Here is a 26,496-nt window from a genome sequence, read left to right on the forward strand (position 1 = left end):
TTTTCTGTATACACATTTAAAGGAAAAGCTGATTTGAAACACAAAAGTGCAATTTGTGGCACTTCAATTTAATAACGGCTAGTGAAACCAAACCTTTCTTCCATTCTCTGGCCATTCGCGACAACCGTTCTCCGTTTATTATTTGACAGGTAGGTATGGCAATGGAGGAAAAGAAAGATGTTTCGTAGGTATGAATTCACAATGCACATCCTTTGCAACAGTGTACAAAAAAAATTCAATAAAAATAACAAAGTGTAAAAAATGCATGTGTTTTCGGTCGTTACCGAACATTTTGATGTTAGGCCTTGGTTGTGCCCGTGAGTACCCAACCGAAGATGGTACTCTGAGCTAACAAAGGGCCAAACGTGGTGGGCAGAATCCCTGGTAGCATTATTTCCGCATATACGTCTGTCCCTAGTACGAGGCGGATAGGGGCGGATGAATAAAATTGCGGATCCGTCAGACGGAGATGTGCATACGGGGATGCGATGGCGCTGTCGACGCTAGTCGTGGGGGCCATTCGCCGAAAATTGGACACGACCGCCGCATGGGTTGCAATTCGTTTGTTTTGACCGTGTCCTTCCTTGTATGCGTAGTAGGCATCCTGCTCGCCCGCCAATGGTGCTGGTAGGGAGTTGGAGCTCCTGGGCGGAGCTCATCCGCAATCACTGTGGTGGGGGAGCATCCATCGATTAAGGCGCGAACGAGGTGTAGCCGCCCCCTATTTTCACGACCGCGGTGGGGGTGATCGCTACCGTCGGTATCATGGTGGCGGTGGCAGCGGAGTGCGGGGCTAGGAGCCCTGCCCGGTAGGTGGGACGCTGTGGAGAGCTGCAACGATCTGTATCGTTGGCTGCGATCTTGTGTCTGATGATGGGGTGTGGGTTGGTCGTTGTTTCAGGCGAAGAGGCCTTGTCTCCGCTCTGCGGTCGCGCGATTGTTGTCTTCGTTGAGGTTCCTTGGTTTGCCGGCGAAGAGACCGAGTCTCTGCTCGGCCGTCACGAATATGGCTCTGGACTGTCGATGTGGTTGTGCTGGAGCCGCTTCCTTTCATGCTGCAAAAGCGGTCGAAACGATTTGGCTGCTGGTGTTGTGTTCGGGCGAAGAGACCGAGTCTCCGCTCCGGTTCGGTTGATTCGAGCTGGACGACGAGGCCCAGTCTCCGTTCCAGCATCTGACGCATATATTGATATGGAGTCGTCAATCCGCTCACGGGGTGATTCCAGCTCCTCCTCAACTTGTACACTCCATGGCTTGAAGCGGGCTTCGTGGAGTAGCTGTTCCTCTTCATCAATCGAGGAGATGTGAAGCACCGTGTGATGTTTTTCGCCGCATTTTTTACATCGGCCTTGGCTTGGGCACGTGTTAAAGCGGTGGTCTAGAACCAAGCAATTTTCCACAGCAGCTCCCGCGATCGCTAAGTAAAGACGCTCCTCGGGTTTTTTGGCCCGAAAGATGGGCACAGGCGTATGGGATGTTGCTTAAAACAAGCGCGGCATTCCGACGTATAACGCATGACGTTCTTGGCAGCATTTCGTTGCATAGCGGCAAAGCGACCCATTTCCTGAAAGAAATGCAATATGTTTGACTGGGTCGAGTCATTCTCGAAAGTGCGGGGGCGAGTGGTCCCTAATTGTATTATTGGGATTTGGGAAATTTTATTAGCGCGCGCATAAGGGGAAACATCTGTCGCTGCATAAAAAATATTCATATGTGGCGCGCATTATGTGCATGGCCTCTTCCCCGCACGATATGTACCTGGGTCTTTAGTGCCTCATTTTGTTTACTTTGTGTCACCCGGTAGCGTTTTAGTTAGCCACGGGCACACTAATGCTGCAGAAAAATTAGCATTTACGATTTTCGGTTCGCACATTCTGGTATCGAACCGAGTAGAAAGTGTATAGCGTGGGTTCTTTTGAGTCGCTGTTATTTGTGTTGTTGATGCTAAAAACCAACAACTTCCCTGCCCGCCACACAAAAAATGTTTGGACAGCAAATTGTATGCTATGTAAAGAAAAAATAAAAAATCTTCGTTTTGGACGAAGAGAAAAATTTGTAGAATGAATCATTTTTTTTTTTTTTTTTGTTTTATTGCCCTTCGCTTATTTCTTCAACTTTTCCCCAAGTACGCTTATAGTCCTCTTTTATTGATGGCCTTTAGCAAACGCCACGGTTCCCGAAGGGTATTTGGCTCCGGTACCGATTTTTCCGGAAACGGATTTTTGGGTACCCGTTTGCATCTTTTTATGCATCCCTAATATAATGTGCATTTAAAACTCGGCATATATGTGTACATACGTTGGTGTAAATATATGGACAGTCAGTGCACGGGCCTTACCGCATTGGTAGATTTACTAACTTTTCTGACCCATTTTTCATTTTCTACTACTTCTACTACTTCTGCCACCAAGACTTAGATTCTGCCAATATTTCAGTATTTTCGCGCTGAAAACGTATACTGCGATCATTTTAAAGTGTCTAATTGCCAAGCCCACCCAACTAACATTAGGAGGGGATACTGATTATAATCAGTCAATTTTTGAAAAATTTGTGAACAACTTTAAACAAGAAATGAATTTTTGATGAGATAAATATAGTAACAGAGCACGCAAATATTTTCTGCGCTATTTTTCTCAGTTTTTTTTTTTTCGTGAATAATTTGAACTAAAATAAAAAGTTTTACGTAAACGATAACATGCCGAAATCGGTTATTTGGTGGCAGTATTTTTGGGTACTTTGGAATATTCTTGCTGTGATTAGACGTTTTGGTACATGTTTGTCAGTATTTCACACTCACGATACAGGAAAAAAGTGAGTATCGTATAGGCATGTAGGTATATACAAAGGTACATGTAATTTTGTCTTGTTTACGTGTTTTAAAGGTGTCATTTCCTTGAAATGTGCGTTATTTGTTTTATAATATATTATTAATTGTTTGGTACAAATATGAACTGTAGCTGTTGTTTTCTTGGTAAAAACTACCAACTACTACTATTTTCATTTTTTTTTTCGTATACTACCATTCCCTCTTTCGAATTCCGCTTTCACTCTCTACCTGTGGAACCCTTCTTAAAAATAAATGGAAAACTATTGCGCCTATTCAAGCAGATCGTTGTCGATTGTCATTGAATGCTATGGGCAATAATTTTTTGTATGCTGTTGGTGGTGTATGTAAACTAAATGAGAATGATGGTGGAGCTGAGCTTCAGATTGTGAACGTTATGATGCTAGCGCCGATCGTTGGGAATATTTGCCTGCTTTGTCGGAAAATCGTAGTCAGCATGCCGGTGTGGTTTTGGGTGATCAAGCGAATTATTTGCCACTGTACGTATGTATATGAATGTAGGTATGTATATTTGTAGATTATTTAAACATTATATAGATTTTGTTTTCCGTGCTTGCATGATGCCATTGATACTACAAAGTTTATCACCCTTAACATCAGTTTTTATAACGCCGCTTTTCTTTGGCACGGCACATGGACATCATATTGGCGAACGGCTCAGCTTGGGCATGGAGCTTAATACTGCTATAGTAATTTCTTGCTTCCAACTAACTTACACTACAATTTTTGGTTTTTACTCCTCCTTTTTATTTGCGAGTACTGGACATTTTATCGCACCATTTCTGGTGCATGCATTTTGTAATCATATGGGCTTACCTGATGTTCAAGATTTATGGCAACAGCATTTAGTGCGTCGTATAATTTTCATAATTTGCCATTTCGCTGGTTTAATTGGTTGGATCATACTACTGCCAATAGCTACACAACCTTCATTATACTCCAATAATTTGTCCTGGAATAATAAGAGGATTGCACATTTCTTTCACAGTCCAGTTGTTGATTACGGCACGACATGGAACTAAATTCGGCCAATAGCTGTAATCTTGGCAAAGTTGAGTTTCGGGTACTTTTTAAATAGCAGACATTTTTGAATTGTATGATTACACAATACAAATTTCAAGTAACAAATTACAAAAACTATTGCATAAAAGCTTAATATGACTGTATGTGCATATATATGTACTAGTTACAAATATAATTCCAATATATAGAGGGGGCATTCCATGTCAAATCGGAAAACAATTAAAATCGCATCGAGGTTTCAATGAAATTATGTATGAAAAGCTCTACCAAAAGCAAGAAAATATTTTGGTCAAATTTAATGTATACATTAAATTTTATACAAAAGTTTTGCATTCAAATCATTTGTCGTCATGGCATGGAGTTACTCTCTTAAACTACTTTATCACTACTTAAGGGTTAAAAAAACACCCAATACTCGAAAATTACCAAATTAATAATAAGTCTAATGTTTAACCCGCATTTGTTATGTATTTGTACACACAAGTCTACCCCTGAGTGTAGGCCTAGGCTGTTGGTTTAAAAGCATCATACAGACTGTTGACTTCAGTATCCTATCACGGCTGGCGCTTTGAAAACTGCAAACTTTTGAAAAGTGGCCTTTCTCAGAATTCGGTTGTAGAATGCCCTATTTCAGAATAAGTGAAAATGTGGTCAAACCAATTGAATGCTGTCGATTTGTTTGCACACATTTGGCAAAGACCAACCTAGAAAATAAAATGAGTTCCTTTAAACCGCTAAATACAAAAAAATACCTTAAAACTGGGAAAGTTGTTACTCCTGATACCGTATGCTGGAAGCAATTAAGCGTGCCAACGTTAGTAAAATAATTGGGTGCCATCGACTACGTTGACTTTAGTCCCATAGAGCCGCAATACTTTGCAGTAACATGTTCAGTGCGCGTCCAAATTTACAATCCGATAACGAAATTAGTGGTAAAAAATTTGTCACGCTTTCAAGAAACTGCATATGGCGGCACCTTTCGGCAAGATGGACGTTTACTGGTGGCTGGTGATGAGCAAGGCTTGGTAAAACTCTTCGATCCATCCAGCAAAAAGGTGCTTCGTCTTTTTAAAGGACACAAAGGGCCAGTGCATCGAGCGCAATTCACACGCGATCTACTTCATATTTCTATTTTCTCAGACGATCGCTCCATCAAGCTATGGGACATTTCTACAGAAAAAGCAATGCTAACCCTTGCGGAACATGAAGATTAGGTACGTGCTGGGGCTGTAAACCCAATGTCACCTGATACCCTTATCTCAGGTGCCTATGATGGGAAAATTAAAATGTATGATACGCGCACACAGCAAGTTTCGTTCTCAATTGATCATGGCAGCCCTGTTGAGTCGTTATTATTTTTACCAACTGGTGGTATTTTCATTAGCGCAGGTGGCACAGAAATGCGTATATGGGATGCCTTTGCCGGATGTCGACTCCTGACAAAAGTTTCGCAACATCATAAAACAACAAGTTTACGTCTAGGTTCAAATGGCAAACGTATACTATCAGGTAGCTTGGATCGTCATGTTAAGATATTTGATGTTTCTACATATCAAACTGTGCACACACTTGATTTTCCTAATGCAGTGCTGAGTTTGGGTGTAGCAACCGGTGATCAAACTGTTGTAGCTGGAATGGTTGATGGCCTTATTTCCATTCAAAATAGGGAAATCGAACGGAAGAACGATGATGTAAAGCCGAAGCGGTCACAACACAAAAATCAACATTTCAGCTCTGTGCAAATAGATCATGAAATACGTGAACCCTTACAAGCGAAACTAGCAAACTATGACAATTATTTACGAAGATATGAATATGTGAAATGTTTAGATACTGTGATGGTGCCAGCCATTGCACGTTTCCATCCCGAAGTAACAATTAGTGTCATGCAATAACTGATACATCGTAAAGGTTTTCATCGTGCATTAGCTGGACGTAGTCACAACTTCTTATCCCGTCTGACAACGTTTATATTCCGTTATATTGGAGAGAATCGATTTATTTGTGTTATGATTGATGTTGTGTCAGCGTTGCTTGATGTTTATACGCCCAAGTTTCACGAATTTACTGGTGAATTGGGTAAAGACTATAATATTGGCTGGCGTTTTGGAACGCGAAGTTAGTTTGACATACGATATGTTGGAGCTGCAAGGCTGTCTAGAGGGTTCTGGAGTGTGCTTCAAGTGGGACCAACCAGATCGACGAGATGATGCGATTTGTCAAAGAAGACAAAGATCAATTAAAACAATCTACTCAAGCTAAAGAGTCGTCCATTTTGACGGTATAGCATATTAAAGCAATGATAATAAATAAGATTCTTGTATGCTAATGTAATTTAGAAAAAAAAGTTCGTCTGGTTTGGAGAAGCTTTCGAAAAAATTTCTGCCGGGAATTTGTATACAACGAAAATTTCCGGAATAATAGAGACGACCTTTTTTAATTTTTAAGAAAAATTTATATGAATAGATAGTATGTATTTTATAAAAAAAACTTTCGAGACAGGGGGTTTTTGAACTGGCATCAGAAATCAAATGGTACTTCACTATGGGGTGGTTATATTCTTATCCCGAAGTCTTCGCGTGCTGTCATAGTGTCAGATTCAAATGGATGAACTCACATCGCTACTTTTGGGGGAGTTCTAAAACCCTTTCTTTCGAACGGGCAGAGAGATACCTTCTACTGGGACGACATTATACACTACTACATTTGCATATTTGAATTTTATAGCCATTAAATTAAATGTATATGCATACTTTTAAAGAATGAATACTTTATCGGTACGGATAAAAAAAAATCCGTTAACCCGTTGATGCCAGTGTATCATTTTGAACACGTTCTTAACCCCTTGCACGTTTTTTCGAAAAGAGGCACGTATTTGGTCAGGTGCAACCTCTATGGGTAGTTGAGCATGGATTTTTATTTGATTGTATTTATAGTTAAGAAGGAAACGGTTGGTTTCCATTTTAACTATTTTTTAATAGCTATTTCAATACATAAATTGATACATTTTGTTAGCCTCGCGCCTTTGGCCGACTGTGTAGGTGTTCTGTCATCCTCGCTCGGGGTGAGCGGGTGAAGTTGGGTTGATTTGCTGTCCTCGCTCTGGGAGAGCGGGTGAATTGTGGGTTGGTTTTTAAAAATTAAAATCTAGTGGCCCGAATGCCTTTCGGTTCTGTGGCAGATATCGATTCTGCGTTAGGTTATTGCTTGGCTTCGTTCCTTGGGCTGAGTGCATCTGCGTTCCGTGGCAGACCCTGAGTCTGCGTTAGGGTTCTGGTGTCCTCGCTCGGGGTGAGTGAGTGAAGTGGGGTTTGGTTTTGAAAATTAAAAATAAGTGTTTTGTGGCAGATGGGGATCTGCATTAGGGTGGTTGATTGGCCTCGGTGGGCGAGCGCTGGGTTTTTGGTGGATTATCGATAGGGAAGTGGAGTTCGGAAGAGAGTGAGGGAGGGGAACGGAGGGCTTGTTACGAGGAGCTATTGGCCTTCTCGCAATCCGTCTCCTCCGTTGGGAAGAAGGATCAGTTTGACCAAAGGTCGTCTGACTTGACCCTTCTCGGTAAAGAGGTCGACTACACGTACTCGGTTATCTTCACCGGGGTGTACGTTGACGACTCTACCTAGCCTCCACTCGTTGGGAGATAAGTTGTCCTCTTTGAGGACAGCGAGATCTCCCACTTTTATATTTTCTTATGGATGATTCCACTTCACTCGCTTTTGAAGTTTGGATAGATATTCCACCTTCCATCGTTTGCAGAAAGTGTGATGGAGGGCTTTGAGTTTCTGCCATCGATTGATCATAGAGGCAGAGCTCTCACTGACATCTGGTTCTGGTGGAGCCAGCAGGTGGCTGCCGGTTAGGAAATGTCCTGGGGTTAGGGTTCCAGGTCCGTTGGGTCATTCGATCCTGGACTGAGAAGGCGCGAGTTGAGGCACGCCTCAATCCTGCACAAAATAGTTTGGAACTCCTCCATAGTATATTTGTGGGGAGAAGCAATCTTTTTGAGGTGGCTTTTGAAGCTCTTCACTCCCGCTTCCCACAGGCCGCCCATATGTGGAGTGGCGGCGGGAATAAAATGCCAGCTCAATGCTTGATGGCTATACTTTGAGACTGTTTTGTCTCGGCCAGAAAGGCTTTAAATTCGGATCGTAAAGATCTTGATGCTCCGACAAAGTTTGTACCATTGTCGGAGTAGATGTTCTTCGGACATCCTCTTCTCGCGATAAAACGCGAGAAGGCTGCGAGAAAGCATGGGGTGCTGAGGTCACTAGTGGCCTCTAAGTGAATGACCTTAGTGGATAAAACGCGAGAAGGCTACGAGAAAGCATGGGGTGCTGAGGTCACTAGTGGCCTCTAAGTGAATGGCCTTAGTGGAGAAACAGACAAAAAGGCAGTCGACATCCTCTACCACGGTAGCTTTTGATGTCGAAAGGCCCCGCAAAATCTACCCCGGTATTGGTGAACGCGCGGGTAAAAGTAGTCCGTTCGCAGGGAAGGGTACCCATAAGTTGGGACGGTGCCTGCTTTCGATGAATAATGCAGGTTTTGCAATTGTGGATGACGTCTCTGATCATGGTCTTGACATTCGGTATCCAGTATTGGGTTCGGATGAGACGGAGCATGAGCTGGTTCTCGCCATGAAGGGAGTCATGATGAGCCATCATAACTGTAAGGCGAGACAGCCTACAATTGTAAGGCAAGATGATCGGATGACGCTCGTTGTATGACATGTCTTTTGACGCCCCTAGACGCCCCCTGTTCTAATAATATCATATTTGTCGATATATGGGTTTAGTGACAGTATTTCACTCTTTCGATCAATAGGTTGCCTATTTTTCAATTTTAAATATTCTGTCCCGTAAAATTGTTTCTGGCAGACTCGTATTAATGCTTGAGTCGTTGCCTTAATCTCATCGGCTGAGATTATACACGACCTTTCGTGGAACATTGCTTTAGTTTTTGGGTGAGTTCGTTTATAAAATCTCCTAACATAGGATAGAACCTTTAAAGCCCTGGGTAAATTTGAGAATCGATCGAGAATATCTACATGATCTACCCTTGTCGTGGCATATGTTTGTGCACTCTTCTCCTCAACGGACGTTTTATAGTCGGCCTCTTGTGCAGGCCATTGGGAATTGTCTTCTTGCAGCCAAGAAGGTCCCTGCCACCACAACGAATTGTTGACCAACTCTGATGCAAGTAGTCCTCTGCTTCCTAGATCCGCTGGATTAGATTCCAAGTCCTCGTGAAGCCAGTCCTTGCTACGGACCATATCGATGATCTTAGTGATTCGGTGTGCGACGAAGGTTGACCAGGAACAGGGCGGATTTCTTATCCATGCGAGTACGATGGTTGAATCCGTCCATAGGTGAACTTTTGCTGGCCCCAAATGAATGTTTCGGAATATTGATTCCATGATTTCTGCAAGCAGCACGGCGCCGCAGAGTTCTAAACGTGGCAGCGAGATGGTTTTCACTGGTGCTACTCTGGTTTTTGCTAAAAGTAAGTGTATGAAAACCTGATCGTCTCTTTTCACGCGCATGTATATCGCTGCCCCATATGCTTTCTCGGAAGCGTCACAGAAGCCGTGGATTTCTATGTCGTCTTCCGGTGAAAAATTTACCCACAGCGGTATCCTAATGTTATCTATTTCGCTATAGCGTTGGGTGAAATTTCCCACCGTTATAAGCTAGTTGGGGAGACAGGCTCGTCCCACCCGGTGCCCTCTAACCAGATATTCAGCATTAGTATTTTTGCCACTATGACCTTTGGTGCAGGCCAGCCTAAAGGGTCGAAAAGTTTGGCTATAGCGGATAGGATTACGCGTTTGGTGATGTTCTCGCCACTCTCTAAAGCTCCTGCGGTGAAGTAAAACATGTCTGAATGCGCGTTCCATCGTATTCCGAGTGCCTTCACCGATCTAGCCTCTTCAAACGCTAGGAAGTCCTCGCTGAGCAGATCCGTTTTGGGGATGTCCTGAAGGATTTCCTCACAATTTGATGTCCACTTGCGCAATGGAAATCCAGCTGAGTGTAATGCTTCGCGAATCTCGTTTCTTGCTCTGATGGTTGACGCTATTGTATGTCCTCCAGATAAAACGACGTCGACATACATACTTTCTCGTAATATACCCGATGCTATTGGGTGCGTATGTTCTACATCATCAGCCAATTGTAGAAGTGACCGTATCGTGAGGTAGGGGGCGCAGTTTACACCAAATGAGACAGTCTTTAGTTCGTAAAGACTGATGGGTTCGTTGGGGGATGTTCGATGGACAATTCTTTGAATTTTGGCGTGATTATCGGTCACCCAAATCTGCCTATACATCTTTTCTATGTCGCTATTAAAGACAAAGCGGTACAGTCTCCAACGTAGAATTAAAATGGGCAAGTCTGCTTGGAGTACTGGACCTGGGTGGAGTATGTCGTTTAGAATAGTGCCATTTGCCGTAGGACTTGACGCATTGAAGACGACGCGCACCTTGGCAGTGGTACTTTCCGCCTTTACAACGGCGTGATGGGGCAGGAAATAATTATCCGAATCGTCGGATAGTATATTATTCTTGATTTTTCTCATATGTCCGGGTGTTTCGTATCCTGACAACACCCGAACATACTCTTTCCCTAAATCTTGATTTTTCAGTAATCGCCCCTCATTTCTGAAGAATTGTGAACATGCGCGCTTTAGGGACGGTCCTAATTTAATATTCTCAGGGTAATTCTGCCTGAATGGTAGCGAAACGGTATACCTCCCATTTTCATCACGTTTTGTCGTTTCCTTAAATAACTGTTCACAATACCTTTCTTCTTCATTAAGCATTTTATTTTTGGGAACATTTTCTATCTCCCAGAACGCTTTTAATTGGTTGTCCAATGCAACGTCGTTGTAAAATGACACGATGCTCTTCGTTGGACTCGGTGCTTCAACTCGACCGGTTAGTATCCAACCGAACACTGTCTCTTGGGCCAGAAGTGTATTAAGTACATTCTTTTTCAGACCGCTTTTTATAATTTGGGGATATATGTCTCCACCAAGTATGAGGTCTACATCTTCTTTGACGTAGAATCTCTTGTCTGCCAGAACCAAGTCTGTGAATGCCTGCATAGTCATCGTGTTGATATGTGTTATGCGACCTTTGACAAGCATACTTACTCTGGGTTGACAATTGTTTCGCAGTTGTACCAATTTTACCTGGTGGCACGAAGAAGATGATCGGTGTCTGCCCGTGTGCGTCTAGCTGTCCCGGAGCTTCAGCCACTTATGTGGGTTCGTTGACCAAACGACCGACCAAACCACCAGTTACGACAAACCCAAGGCCTAACAAGAAAAAAATTTACGCACACGTAAGGGTTAAGGAATTTCTTACCTCATCACTCAATAGGACCGTTGATTAACCTTTTTAGAAAGCGACACAACACTTTGTCTTTTGCCTAGCGGTTCTTCTACCAATTACTTACCGCTCTTATCCCACCCAACCATGACTTCTCAGAGGTTAATGAGATGTCCCAATGTAAAGCAACAACAACAACGAATTTCAGACCATTCTTACAAAATTAACAATTCATGTTTTATTTAATAAAAGACTAATCAATTAAAAAGAAAAAGATCAGAATTTGATTTCATACTAAATTTAGTACTGAAAAAAAAGTACTATTTTTACTATTATGTTTAAATCCGAACATCTATAGGAAAGGCATGGAATTGGAACGACTTTTGAATCACAAGCCTACTAGGTATGTGATAATTCAAATTGATAATCTACAAAATTGCTATACTGCGGTAGTAGAAAAGTGGAAAGCATTTGAAAAATAGTCGCGTTAATGGCAATTCGAAATAATATTAATTTAATTTAAATTTAATTGGAAAAATTGCAATGAAAGCATATCTACTAAACTACTGGGTTTTTTTCTTTTTTTTTTTTTGTAAGTTCTCTCTATCCGCTCTTACCTTTAACAACTGACCATTAGAGCGGGATAGCACTATTACTTATCAAAGTATGTTTGGAGACATACTACAAACCCAAAATGCGAAACAAAATGGAAATAATGGAGATAATAAATAAAATTTTGCAAACCCACATGATTTGATGCAGGAACTCGATGAAGGCCTTCCGCGATTCCGCTGAATTGCTGAAAATTAAAGCTTAGTGCACACAAATTATTTTAATTCGATTTTGTTTCATGTCACTTCGTTTCTATATTATTATTTTTTGATTCCACCCTTCACTCTCCCAATATCACTTACATTTGTCTCTTTCTAACTATTCTTTTATTTATTTTATATATGTACTTATATAATATTTTTTCTCTTGGTACATAATTTTAGAATTTGGACATTTTTCTTTTTTCTTTCTTTATATATATATATATATATATATATATATATATATATATTTTATAGTGCGCATTTTAAATTACAATTTACACATCTCTCAAAACCTTAATTCACATACACATCTATACAAATTGGCAACGATAAACTTAAATTGCATTTTATTTAGATTTCACATTTTTTTTTTTTTTGCCTCTTTTCAGCAATCAATCAAATAGATTTTTAGGAAAATGTAATAATTAAAAAAAAAAACGACAATGCATATGCGCCCAAAATTTAGGGTATTGGAGCGAAATAAGAAGATTTATGCAATTTTTAAGCTAATTCACTGTTTTTAAGTGGGATTGCAAATTTCGCTCAAATGGGTCGAACCCAAAGCCAGGAAATTCCTGTTAAGGATACCACAGATCCTCATCTTCACTCGCACTTAAATTTGAAAGCCCTTTCTGGAACCACGAACACTGCAACCCGGAAATCTGCAACTCAGGAGCACCGCAACCAGGAACACCCGTGCAATTTAATTTTAATTCGAACCGAATTACGCGGTTTTTTTAATTTTATTAATCTTTAGCAAAAAGAACTGAGTAAACTTATTTACTTTTCATCAGTCGACATGACTTTTTCGATCGCAACCAAAAAATATTTTTCCGAGAGTATACCTCCACTGCCAACTTTTTCCAGCCAAAAAACTGCCCGCTATCCTAAATCCGAGGCTTTTATAGGCACGGAAAAAGAAGTAAAAAAAAGGTGGCGTGATGCGAAACAGAGATAATTAAGTAGGGATGGAGATAGATATTTATATAATTTTGTCCTTTTTTAGTTGTTTTATAGGACATTATCTGACGGTAACTTGTGTTTTAACCCTTGCATTCCTTAATATCTTTTCCGTGGTACCACCCTATCTTACCATGTATGTCTTGCAACTGATACATGGAGTTTCCTTTTGTGGCGAGAACTGTAGCTTTAACAAAAACGGGTGCTAGCTTGGCGTTAAACTTATTCGCTTTGTCGCTCAGAACGAAATTGCGCCGATATACATTTTCACCTACGCTGAATGGTTTTACTCTGCTTCGGAGGTTGTAGCGTTGAGCTGATTTCTCAAAAGCGTTTTGTATGTTCTTGGCCAACTCAGTACGCACGAGTCGGATTTTGTCTATGCGGTCTATTACATATGGCAGGATGGCAGATTCCCAGTAAGTTTGGCTAGAATCAGAACTGGAGTAGTGAAGCTGAAGCATGGATCCACTGGTGAACGTAATTCGATGGTGGATGCCTCTCTAACTTGAGCAGATACTGCATTGGTGATGCCCGACACTTGGGCATGCATTTTCCTCGCCGGCAAATTGATTCTGCGTTTCAGTCTTTCTGCCATGAAAGAACATTCAGACCCTGAATCAATTAATGCCCGCGCGGAAAAGTCGGTACCATTATGGTGAAAGTGTACGCGAGCAGTTCCTAATAGCACGCCTGTGCTGGAATTGGCATTCTGGTTTGCAGATTGGCGCGCCTGTGCTGATATTGTTGGGATATTGTCCGCATCTTTGAAAGCATTGCGTACAGCCATGTGCTGAGATGTATCCGCATGCAGGAGCGTGTGGTGACGAGAGTGGCGTTTGGAACAGTTGTAGGAACTGGTGCACTTCGTCACGGTGTGTCCTGGGGATAAGCAATTCAGGCAGCCACTTGTGGATTTTATAAATTTAATCCTTTCGACTGAGGTTAACTCGCAGAAGCGTGAACAGTTGCGTAATCTTTGTTCAGGGGATTTACACATTTTACAAATTGATTTTATTGTTTGCTTGGATACTTTTGTTTGAAGAGCACCAAGTCTTTCCGTAGGGGTTTCTGGCGATTGTCGTGACGCGTTTGGTTTTTGCACTTTCGAAGTGGTATGCCCTGTAAAACCAGACACTGTTTCAAGTGTCTGAAACCGATTAGACAGGAATTTATCCATATCCTCCCACTTGGATATATCCATTTTATGGTCTATACTTTGCTCCCAAAGAGCGAACGTGCTCTCTGGTAACTTGGTTGAGCAGAGATACGTCAGGATTGCATCCCAATTGGAAGTGTCAATTTTGTGGCATTTGAGGGACGAAATACAATTATTTATATCATTTTGCAGCTTTTTTATTGAACTGCCACACTCACTTTCTACCTTTTTTAAGTTGAATAAAATTTGTAGTTGTGTGTTAACTAAGATACGTTTGTTCTCGTATCTTTCACACAAGTTTTTCCAGGCCATCTCGAAGCCTTCATTTGTGAGGGGGCATTTTTTAACGATATCTTTTGCTTCGCCCTGCGTTTTGTTTGTTGAGATGGAATAACTTTTCCACCCCTTTCAAACTGGAATTGTTTATATATATTGCCGTGAAAAGGTCGCGAAAAGTTTGCCAAGACAGAAAATCCCCTTTAAAAACTTCCGTGTCGCAAGCAGGGAGGCGAATTTTATGCCCATGAGGTTCCTGCTCAGGGTTGACGTTCTTTTCATCCTTCTTGTATTTTTCTGCCTCAGCAGATATAGACGCTGAACATCGCACGTAGATTGCGTATGTTGCCTTTTGCTTCTTTCTGATCGCCATAACGTCATCCGCTGACACCTCATCAGATCCCAATAGCGAATCAAACGCAGACTTTACCTTCTTCCACAAGAGCCGCAACTCTTCCTGCTGTATTGCAAGGTTGTGTTTGCTATGGTCGGTCTCCGGAATAAGGCTGTAACCTTTATCAAACTCTCCGATTGATTCTGCTAAACGGATGTAGGTTTCCATTGTTTTATTTACGTTTATTAACGAGAAAATTTCCGATTAGAAAAATAGAACTCTTCTGAGTTAAAATGCCTGCCCAGCCCTAAATAAAAACTATTGAACTTCGAAGTTTATTATTTATTTTGTTTATTGCAGACTTTTTGTCTTGGTAGCGACAACAACAGAGGTTTATTTTTCAACTTTTTGTCACAACAGCGACAACCAAAAGGGTTTATTTTTGGACTTTTCTGTCTCAGTAGCAACAACAAAAGGCAAATGGCACGGGTCGATCTCGGTTTGATGGGTTTCTCGAAATGAAATAAAGAAACACAAGAGGATTTGCCTCGTTATAAAATAGTATTTAATTAGAAGTAAAAGGAAAATATACAAGTGGTATAATGTTACCTTAATGTCGCAAAAATGACGATGGTGATCCTGGGCGATGTGAACTGCTTGGTGGTCGATCATAAAAAAGGCCGGTTATGCCGTTGAGGACAACCGCTAAGCCGCGAAAAAGTCCACTGGTGTTAAGGAGGGGAAAGGCCACATATACGTGCATGGGTGCTGACAACCTGCACACACACACGTGCAGGTGTATGAAACGCATGCATGTGCATGCATGCACGCACAAATGCGGCGTGAGTGTGGGTGGCTGGAAATATTATTAAAACTTTAGGGAGGGGCGCCGTCAATCAAGTAAAAGTTAGGCATTGGGCCTAAACACTGAGTTTAACCGATAGAGAAAAATCTTTTATAAGGCTTAAATTAACTTTCAACTAATAAAGCTGCCGCTTGATTCTTAGACTACCCTAATGACAATGCATTATTATGCAATTCAATTAGTGAACCAGAAACTCTAACTTCAAATAAATTCAAACTAACCTAGACTTATTCCGACCCTCCTTAATGCCCTCTCATTAACCAATTTCTTAACAAGTTAAATCCCAATTCCAAAGGGTACAGAAAAAAATAACAAAATAAAAAAAATTCAATATACAAGTTCAAACCTCTGCGTTTTGTTACTGATCCCCCTAATATCTTAATACTTACAGCCAGTGAATTCAAATCCTAAAGATACAATTCCGAATTCATAAACACGTAAGCTAAAAAAAAAGGAATTAAAAGCAACCGAGCTTGCAAGCAGATAAGTAAAATATGTATGTTTGTATAATTATCGTAATTATGTATGGACATATATTCAAACTTTTTTTTTCTTTCTTTCCTGATCTTCTGTTTTCTCAAGATCAGTGAATCGATCTATATAGATGTTAATACATATGTATGCTGATCTCTCGTTCTCCAACGGCGCCGCTGCATTTAAGTAGATACCTGCGCTGAAAGGGAAAAAAAGACTCAAACATACATTTGTCACTCAATTACTCATCAAGATCACTCCCGAAAACTATCCAGAAATGATGGCGAAAGGGTCCCCAAATGATCCCCTATTAGTGGCGAAAAAGTCTCGAAATAACCCCGACGGGATCCCTGATTGATCCAGAAAACCATCTAGAAATGATGCCGGAAGGTACCCGAAATGATCCCGAAAAATTCCTGAAATGACCCCGACCGGATGCCCGGACGAATCCCGAAAACCATCCAGAAATGATGTCGGAAGGGAATCCAAATGATACCGAAAAAGTCCCGAAATGACCCCGATGGGATCTAAACGGATCCCGAAAACCATCCAGAAATGATACCGAAAGGGTCCACAAATGATCCCGTATTAGTAGAGAAAAAGTCCCGAAATGACCCCGACCGGATCCCGAAAACCATCCAGAAATGATGCCGAAAGGGTCCCCAAATGATCCCGTATTAATCGAGAAAAAGTCCCGAAATAACCCCGACCGGATCCCGGACGAATCCAGAAAACCATCTAGAAATGATGCTGGAATGTACCCCAAATGATTCCGAAAAAGTCCTGAAATGAACCCGACGGGATCCCGGACGAATCCCGAAAACCAGCCAGAAATGATGCCGGAAGGGAACCGAAATGATCCCGAAAAAGTCCCCAAATGACACCTACGGGATCCCGAACGGATACCGAAAACAATCCAGAAATGATGCCGGAAAAGTCCTCAAATGATCCCTTAATAGTCCCGAAATGACCCTGAAGGGATCCCGGATGAATCTCGAAAACCATCCAGAAATGATGCCTGACGGGGAACCCAAATTATCTCGAAAAATTCCCGAAATGACCCCGACGGGATCCCGGACGGATCCCGAAAACCATCCAGAAATGATGCCGAAAGGGTCCCCAAATTATCCCGTATTAGTCGAGCAAAAGTCCCGAAATGACCCCGACGGGATGCCGGACGGATCCCGAAACCCATCCAGAAATGATGCCGGAAGGGTCCCCAAATTTTCGCGAAATAGTCCCGAAATGATCCCGAAATAGTCCCGAAAAAGTCCCAAAATAACCCCGACGAAAAACTATACAGAAATTATCCCGGAAGGGTCCCAAAATGATCCCGAAATAGTCCGAGAAAGCCCCGAAATGACCCCGGCGGGATCCCGGACGGATCCCGAAAGCCATCCACAAATGATCCCGGAAGGTTCCCGATATGACCCTAACGGGAGTAAAAATAAGGTGAAGCTAATTATAAAACCATGTTAATAAGGCAGCAGGTGCGTTGGAGCGAACAAATAAACATACAGCTAAAGCTAATAAAAGCGTGCTAATAAAAACAATTGAAGGAGGGCGGATGGCGGGAGGAGACGGAGAGCACCACCGATCGTTTTTCCAAAATTGTTTAGATCTCCATCTGTATGAGCCAGATACCAGAAATTACTGATTTAGGAGAACATTTATATTGAGTTATAACAATTTATAGATTTTACATCAGAGGGGATGAGAAGGGGGGAGGGGGGACGGAGGGTGTCACTGCTCATTATGTAAGCCCTCGACTTATTTGACCCATTGAGTTTGTAATATTGGTGAAGGTCAGTATACGTTAAGTTGTACTGTGTAAAAATTATTAAAAAGTATTTATTCGAAAGGGTCGTGGGAACTCCTCCCCCCTTTCCATGTTCGAAAAAAATTTGCCAGTAGAGTATTGTCTGTATTCCAAATTTCATCAAAATCCGTGAAGCCGTTCTGGCGTGATTCAGTCACATATAAGAAAAAATACAATAATTAAATTATAACTGTTCCTAGGGGGCGGGGACCTCCCCCCTTTTCAAAAAAATATAGCTAGTAGATCCTTCTGGACTATTGGCTATATGTGTGCAAAATTTAATCCAAATCCGTCCAGCCGTTCTTGCGTGATTGAGTCACAAAACAAACGTCTGGACAAACATACAAACATACAAACATCCAAACTTTCCCATTTATAATATACTAGCCTTTACCCGCGGCCCCGACCGCAAGTAGAAAATGAAATATGTGGGCTATTCACGTTAGCCTGCTTATAAAGTTATCTGTTTAAAATTTTTTTTCTGTCTAATGCATTTTATTTTTGTAATTGAGTAAAAAAAAGAACTTTATGAGCTGATAACCTGATAGGATCCCAAAATGATAACGAAATTATCCAGAAAAAGCCACGAAATGACCCCGACGCTATCGCGGACGGATCCCGAAAACCATCCAGAAACGCCCCGGAAGTGTTTCCAAAAGTTCCCGAAGTAGTCCCAAAAAACCCGAAATGACAACGACACGATTCTAGACTTATCCAGATAACCACACAGAAATGATGCCTGAAGGGTACCAAATTTATCCCGAAATAGTCCCGAAAAAGTTCCGAAATTACCCTGACGGGCTCCCGGACGGATCTCAGAAGCCATCCAGAAAATATCCAGGAAGGGTCCCTAAATTATCCCGACTAACTCCAGAAAAAGTTCCGAAATGGCTCCGAGGGGATGCACGATGGATCGCGAAAACCATACAGAAATGATTCCGGAAGGATTCCAAAATGATCCCGAAATAGTCCGGAATTGACTCAGATGGGATCCCGCACAGATCCAGAAATGATCCCGGAAGGGTGCAAAAACTATCCCGGAAAAGTAACAAAAAATCCCGAAATGGCTCCTACGGCATCCCGGACGGATCCAGAAATGATCTCGGAAGGGTCCCCAAATGATCCCAAAATGGTCCCGAAATGACCCTGATGGATCCGGCAAACCATCAAGAAATTATGCCGAAAGGGTCCCAAAATAATCCCGAAATAATACAGAAAAAGTCACGAAACGACCCCTAGAGGATCCCCAAATGATCCCGTATTAGCCCCGAAAAGGTCCCGAAATAACCCCGACGGGATCCCGGACAAATCCCGAACACCATCCAGAAATGATGCCGGAAGGAATCCCAAATGATTCCGTAAAAGTCCCGCATTGATTCCGACGGGATCCCGAACGGATACCGAAAATCATCCAGAAGTGACGCCGGAAAGGTCCTCAAATGATCACCTAATAGTCCCGAAATGACCCTTAAGGGGTCATGGACGGATCCCATAAACCATCCAGAAATGATCCCGATATATTCCCGAAGAAGTCCCGAAATGACCCTGACGGGATCTCGAACGCACCCCTAAATGACCTTGACGGGATCCCGGACAGATCCCGAAATCCATCCAGAAATGATCTTGGGAGGGACCCCAAATGATCCCGAAAAAGTCCCGCAATGATTCCGAGGGGATCCTGATCGGATACCGATAACCATCCAGAAGTGATGCCGGAACGGTCCTCAAATGCTCACCTAATAGTCCCAAAATGACCCTGAGGGCATCCCGGACAAATCCCGAAATCCATCCAGAAATGATCTTGGGAAGGTCCCAAAATGATCCCGAAATAGTCTCGGAAAAGTCCAGAAATTACCCTGACGGGTTCCCGGACGAATCCTGAAATGATTCCGAAAAAGCCCTGAAATGACTCTGACGGGATCCCGAAAGGATTCCAAAAACTATCCAGAAATGATGCCGGAAAGGTCCTCAAATGATCCCCTAATAGTTCCGAAATGACCGTGACGGGATCCCGAACGGATCCCGACAACTATCCAGAAATTATGCCGAAAGGGTCCGCAAATGATCCCGTATTAGTCGAGAAAAAGTCCCGAAATGACCCCGACGGGATCCCGGACGAATCCCAAAAACCATCCAGAAATGATGCCGGTAGGTATCCCAAATGATCCCGAAATAATCCCGAAATGACCTCGTCGGCATCCCGGACGGATACCGAAAATTATCCAGAAATGATGCCGGAAAGGTCCACAAATGATCCCCTAATAGTCCCGAAATTACCCTGATGGGATCGCGGACGGATCCCGAAAACCATCCAGAAATGATGCCGGAAGAGCCCCCAAATGATCCCGAAAAAGTCCCCAAATGACCCCGATGATATCCCGGACGGATCCCGAAAACCATCCAGAAATGATGCCGGAAGAGCCCCCAAATGATCCCGAAAAAGTCCCCAAATGACCCCGACGAGATCCCGCACGGATCCCGAAAACCATCCAGAAATGATGCCGGAAGAGCCCCAAATGATCCCGAAAAAGTCCCCAAATGACCCCGACATACTCCAGAAAAGGTTCCGAAATGGGTCTGAGGGAATCAACGACGGATCGCGAAAACCATACAGAAATGATTCCGGAAGGATCCCAAAATGATCCCGAAATAGTCCGGAAATGACCCAGATGGGATCCCGCACAGATCCAGAAATGATCCCGAAAGGGTCCAAAAACTATCCCGGAAAAGTAACAAAAAATTCCGAAATGGCTCCTACGGCATCCCGGACGGATCCAGAAATGATCTCGGAAGGGTCCCCAAATGATCCCAAAATGGTCCCGAAATGACCCTGATGGATCCGGCAAACCATCAAGAAATTATGCCGGAAGGGTCCCCAAATGATCCCGAAATAAAACAGAAAAAGTCACGAAACGACCCCTAGAGGATCCCCAAATGATCCCGTATTAGCCCCAAAAAAGTCCCAAAATGACCCTGACAGGATCCCGAAAGGATTCCGAAAACAATACAGAAATGATGCCGGAAAGGTCCTCAAATGATCCCCTAATAGTCCCGAAATGACCGTGATGGGATCCCGACAACTATCCAGAAATGATGCCGAAAGGGTCCGCAAATGATCCCGTATTAGTCGAAAAAAAGTCCCGAAAGGACCACGACGGGATCCCGGACGAATCCCAAAAACCATCCAGAAATGATGCCGGTAGTTATCCCAAATGATCCCGAAATAGTCCCGAAATGATCTCGTCGGCATCCCGGACGGATCCCGAAAATTATCCAGAAATGATGCCGAAAAAGTTCCAAAATGATCCCCTAATAGTCCCGAAATTACCCTAATGGGATCCCGGACGGATCCCGAAAACCATCCAGAAATGATGCCGAAAGGGTTCCCAAATGATCCTTTATTAGTCGCGAAAAAGTCCCGAAATTACCCCGACGGGATCCCGGACGGATCCCGAAAACCATCCAGATGTGATGCCGAAAGGGTTCCCAAATGATCCCGTATTAGGCGCGAAAAAGTCCCGAAATGACCCCGACGGGATCCCGGACGGATCCCGAAAACCATCCAGAAATGATGCCGGATGAGCCCCAAAATGATCCCGAAAAAGTCCCCAAATGACCCCGACGAGATCCCGGACGGATCCCGAAAACCATCCAGAAATGATATCGGAAGAACCCCCAAATGATCCCGAAAAAGTCCCCAAATGACCCCGACGATATCCCGGACGGATCCCGAAAACCATCCAGAAATGATGCCGGAAGAGCCCTCAAATGATCCCGAAAAAGTCCCCATATGACCCCGACGAGATCCCGCACGGATCCCGAAAACCATCCAGAAATGATGCCGGAAGGGTCCCCAAATGATCGCGAAATAGTCCCGAAATGATTCCGGAATAGTCCCGAAAATGTTCCAAAATAACCCCGACGGGATCCCGGACGGATCCCGTAAACTATACAGAAATGATCGCGGAAGGGTCCCAAAATGATCCCGAAATAGTCCCGAAAAAGTCCCGAAATTACCCGGGCGTAATCCCGGACCGATCCCGAAAACCATCCAGAAATGGTCCCGGAAGGGTCTCGATATGACCCTTACGGGATTACAAATAAGGTGAAGCTAATTATAAAACCATGTTAATAAGGCAGCAGGCGCATTGGAGCGGATAAAAAGTTAGATAGAAACATACAGGTAAAGCTAATAAAAGCGTGCTAATAAAAACAATTGATGGAGGGCGGATGGCGAGAGTAGAGGAGAGGACCACTGATCGTTCCTCCAAAATTGTCTAGATCTCGTTCTGAATGTACCAGATACCAAAAACTATTGATTTAGGAGAAAATTTAGATTGAGTTATAACAATTTATGGATTTTACACCAGAGGGGGAGATAAAGGGGGGCGGGCGGAGGGTGTCACTGCTTACTTTGTAAGCCCTCGACTTATTTGACCCCTTGAGTCTGTGATATTGGTGAAGGCCAGTATACGTAAAGTTATAATGTGTAAAAATTATGAAAAATAATTTCTCGAAGGGTCGTGGGACCCCCACCCCTCTTTCCATGTTCGAAAAAATTTCGCTAGTAGACTACTGTCTGTGTCCCAAATTTCATCAAAATCCGTGTAGCCATTCTGGCGTGATTCAGACGCAAAGACGAAAAAATATAATAATTAAATTATAACTGTTCCTAGGGGGCGGGGACCACGCCCCTTTTGAAAAATATATAGCTAGTAGATCCTTCTAGACTATTGGCTATATGTGTGCAAAATTTCATCCAAATCGGTCCAGCCGTTCTTGCGTTATTGAGTCACAAAGACAAACGTCTGGACAAACATCCAAACATCCGAACATCCAAACATCCAAACATCCAAACATCTAAACATCCAAACATCCAAACATCTTAACATCCAAACTTTCCCATTTATAATATATATTAGACTAGCCTTTACCCGCGGCCCCGTCCGCAAGGAGAAAATTAAATATATGGGATATTCACGTTAGCCTGCTTATCAAGTTATCTGTTTAAAAAGATGTTTCTGTCTAATACATTTTATTTTTGTAATTGAGTAAAAAAAGAACTAAATGAGCTGATAACCTGATAGGATCCCCAAATGATACCGAAATTATCCAGAAAAATCCACGAAATGACCCGACGCTATCGCGGACAGATACCGAAAACCATCTAGAAATGCCATGGAAGGGTCTCCAAAAGTTCCCGGAATAGTCCCAAAAAACCCGAAATGACAACGACACGATTCTAGACTTATCCAGAGAACCACAAAGAAATGATGCCTGAAGGGTACCAAAATGATCCCGAAATAGTCCCGAAAAAGTTCCGAAATGACCCTGACGGGCTCCCGGACGGTTCTCAAAAACCATCCAAAAAATATCCAGGAAGGGTCCTTAGGGGATCCACGACGGATCGCGAAAACCATACAGAAATTATTCCGGAAGGGTCCCAAACTGATCCCGTATTAGTCCCGAAAAAGTCCTGAAATGGCCCCGACGGGATCCCAGACGGATTCCGAAAACTATCCAGAAATGATGCCGGAAAGATCCTCAAATTATCCCCTAATAGTCCCGAAATGACCCTGACGGGATCTCGAACGGACTCCTAAATGACCCTGACGGGATCCCAGACAGATCTCGAAATCCATCCAGAAATGATCTTGGAAGGGCCCAAAATAATCCCGAAACAATCTCTGAAAAGTCCAGAAATTACCCCGACGGGATCCCGCACGGATTTCAAAAACTATCCAGAAATGATCCCGAAATGACCGAAAACCATCCAGAAATTATGCCGGAAGGACCCGAATACCATACAGAAATGATGCCGGAAAATACCCCAATTGATCCCGAAATAGTCCCGAAAAAGTTCCGAAATGACCCGGAAGGGATCCCGGACGGATCCCGAAAACCATTCAGAAATTATGCCGAAAGGGTCCCCAAATGATCCAATACCAGTCGATAAAAAGTCCCGAAATAACCCCGACGGGTTCCCGGACGGATCCTCAAAATCTTATAGAAATGATGCCGGAAGGTACCCCAAATGATCCCGAAATAGTCCCGAAATGACCCTGGCAGGATCCCGTACGGATCCCGAAAACCATCCAGAAATGATGCCGAAAGGCTCCCCTAATTATCCCGTATTAGTCCCGAAAAAGTCCTGAAATGACCCCGACGGAATTCCTGACGGATCCCGAAAAGCATCCAGAAATAATGCCGAAAGGGTCCCCAAATCATCCCGTATTAGTAGAGAAAAAGTCCTGAATTGACCCCGTTAGGATCCCGGATGGATCCCGAAAACTATTCAGAAATGATGCCGGAAGGTATCCCGAAATAGTCCCGAAATAGTCCCGAAATCACCTCGACGGGATACCGGACGGATCCCGAAAACCATCCAGAAATGATGCCGAAAGCGTCCCCAAATGATCCCGTATTAGTCGAGAAAAATTCCCGAAATGACCCGGACGGATCCTCAAAACCATACAGAAATGATGCCGGAAGGTACCCCAAAGGATCCCGAAATAGTTCCGTAATGAACCTGACGGGATCCCGAACGGATCCCATAAACCATCTAGAAATGGTGCCGGAAGGTATCTCAAATGATCCCGAAATAGTACCGAAATGACCCTGACGGGATCCCGAAAACCATCTAGAAATGATGCCGGAAGGTACCCCAAATGATCCCGAAATATTCCCGAAATGACCCCGACGGGATCCCGTACGGATCCCGAAAACCATCCAGAAATGATGCCGAAAGGCTCCCCTAATTATCCCATATTAGTCCCGAAAAAGTCCCGAAATGACCCCGACGGGATTCCTGACGGATCCCGAAACGCATCCAGAAATAATGCCGAAAGGGTCCCCAAATCATCCCGTATTAGTCGAGAAAAAGTCCTGAATTAACCCCGTCGGGATCCCGGATGGATCCCGAAAACTATCCAGAAATGATGCCGGAAGGTACCTCAAATGATCCTGAAATAGTACCGAAATGACCCCGACGGGATCCCGGACGGATCCCGAAAACCATCTAGATATGATGCCGGAAGGTACCCCAAATGATCCCGAAATAGTCCCGAAATGACCTCGACGGGATACCGGACGGATCCCGAAAACCATCCAGAAATGATGCCGAAAGCGTCCCCAAATGATCCCGTATTAGTCGAGAAAAATTCCCGAAATGACCCCGACGGGATCCCGGACGGATCCTCAAAACCATATAGAAATGATGCCGGAAGGTACCCCAAAGGATCCCGAAATAGTTCCGTAATGAACCTGACGGGATCCCGAACGGATCCCATAAACCATCTAGAAATGGTGCCGGAAGGTATCTCAAATGATCCCGAAATAGTACCGAAATGACCCTGACGGATCCCGAAAACCATCTAGAAATGATGCCGGAAGGTACCCCAAATGATCCCGAAATATTCCCGAAATGACCCCGACGGGATCCCGGACGGATCCCGAAAACCATCCAGAAATGATGCCGAAAGCGTCCCCAAATGATCCCGTATTAGTCGAGAAAAAGTCCCGAAATGACCCTGACGGGTTCCCGGACGGATCCCGAAAAGCATCCAGATATGATGCCGAAAGGGTCCCCAAATGATACCGTATAAGTCGAGAAAAAGTCCCGAAATGACCAAGACGGGATCCCGGACGGATCCCGAAAACCATCTAGCAATGGTGAAGGAAGCTACCCTAAATGATCCTGTATTAGTCGAGAAAAAGTCCCGAAATTATCACGACGGGATCCCGGACGGATCCCGAAAACCATCTAGAAATGATGCCGGAAGGTACCCCAAATGATCCCGAAATAGTCCCGAAATGGCCCCGACGGGATCCCCGACGGATCCCGAAAACCATCTAGAAATGATGCCGGAAGGTACCCCAAATAATCCCGAAATAGTCCCGAAATGACCCCGAAGGGATCCCGGACGGATCCCGAAAACCATCCAGAAATGATGCCGAAAGCGTCCCCAAATGATCCCGTATTAGTCGAGAAAAAGTCCCGAAATGACCCCGACGGGATCCCGGACGGATCCCGAAAAGCATCCAGAGATGATGCCGAAAGAGTCCCCAAATGATCCATTATAAGTCGAGAAAAAGTCCCGAAATGACCAAGACGGGATCCCGGACGGATCCCTAAAACCATCTAGCAATGATGCCGGAAGCTACCCCAAATGATCCCGTATTAGTCGAGAAAAAGTCCAGAAATGACCCCGACGGGATCCCTGATGGATCCCGAAAACCATCTAGAAATGATGCCGGAAGGTACCTCAAATGAACCCGTATAAGTCGAGAAAAAGTCCCAAAATGACCCTGAAGGGATTCCGAACGGATCCCAAAAACCATACAGAAATGATGCCGAAAAGGTCCCCAAATGATCCCGTATTAGTCGAGAAAAAGTCCCGAAATGACCCCAACGGGATCCCTGATGGATCGCGAAAACCATCTAGAAATGATGCCGGAAGGTACCTCAAAGGAACCCGTATTAGTCGAGAAAAAGTCCCAAAATGACCCTGAAGGGATCCCGAACGGATCCCGAAAACCATACAGAAATGATGCCGAAAAGGTCCCCAAATGATCCCGTATTAGTCGAGAAAAAGTC

General features: G+C 43.5%; 1 pseudogene; it reads left to right on the forward strand.

Moving 5' to 3' along the window:
* The first annotated feature begins 4,584 nt into the window (after positions 1–4,584).
* LOC137236019 (U3 small nucleolar RNA-associated protein 15 homolog) lies at positions 4,585–6,155 on the forward strand (annotated as a pseudogene).
* Positions 6,156–26,496: the final 20,341 nt, after the last annotated feature.

The sequence above is a fragment of the Eurosta solidaginis genome, unplaced genomic scaffold (assembly GCF_040869045.1).
Source record: "Eurosta solidaginis isolate ZX-2024a unplaced genomic scaffold, ASM4086904v1 ctg00000230.1, whole genome shotgun sequence".
Classification (NCBI taxonomy): Eukaryota; Metazoa; Arthropoda; class Insecta; order Diptera; family Tephritidae; genus Eurosta; species Eurosta solidaginis.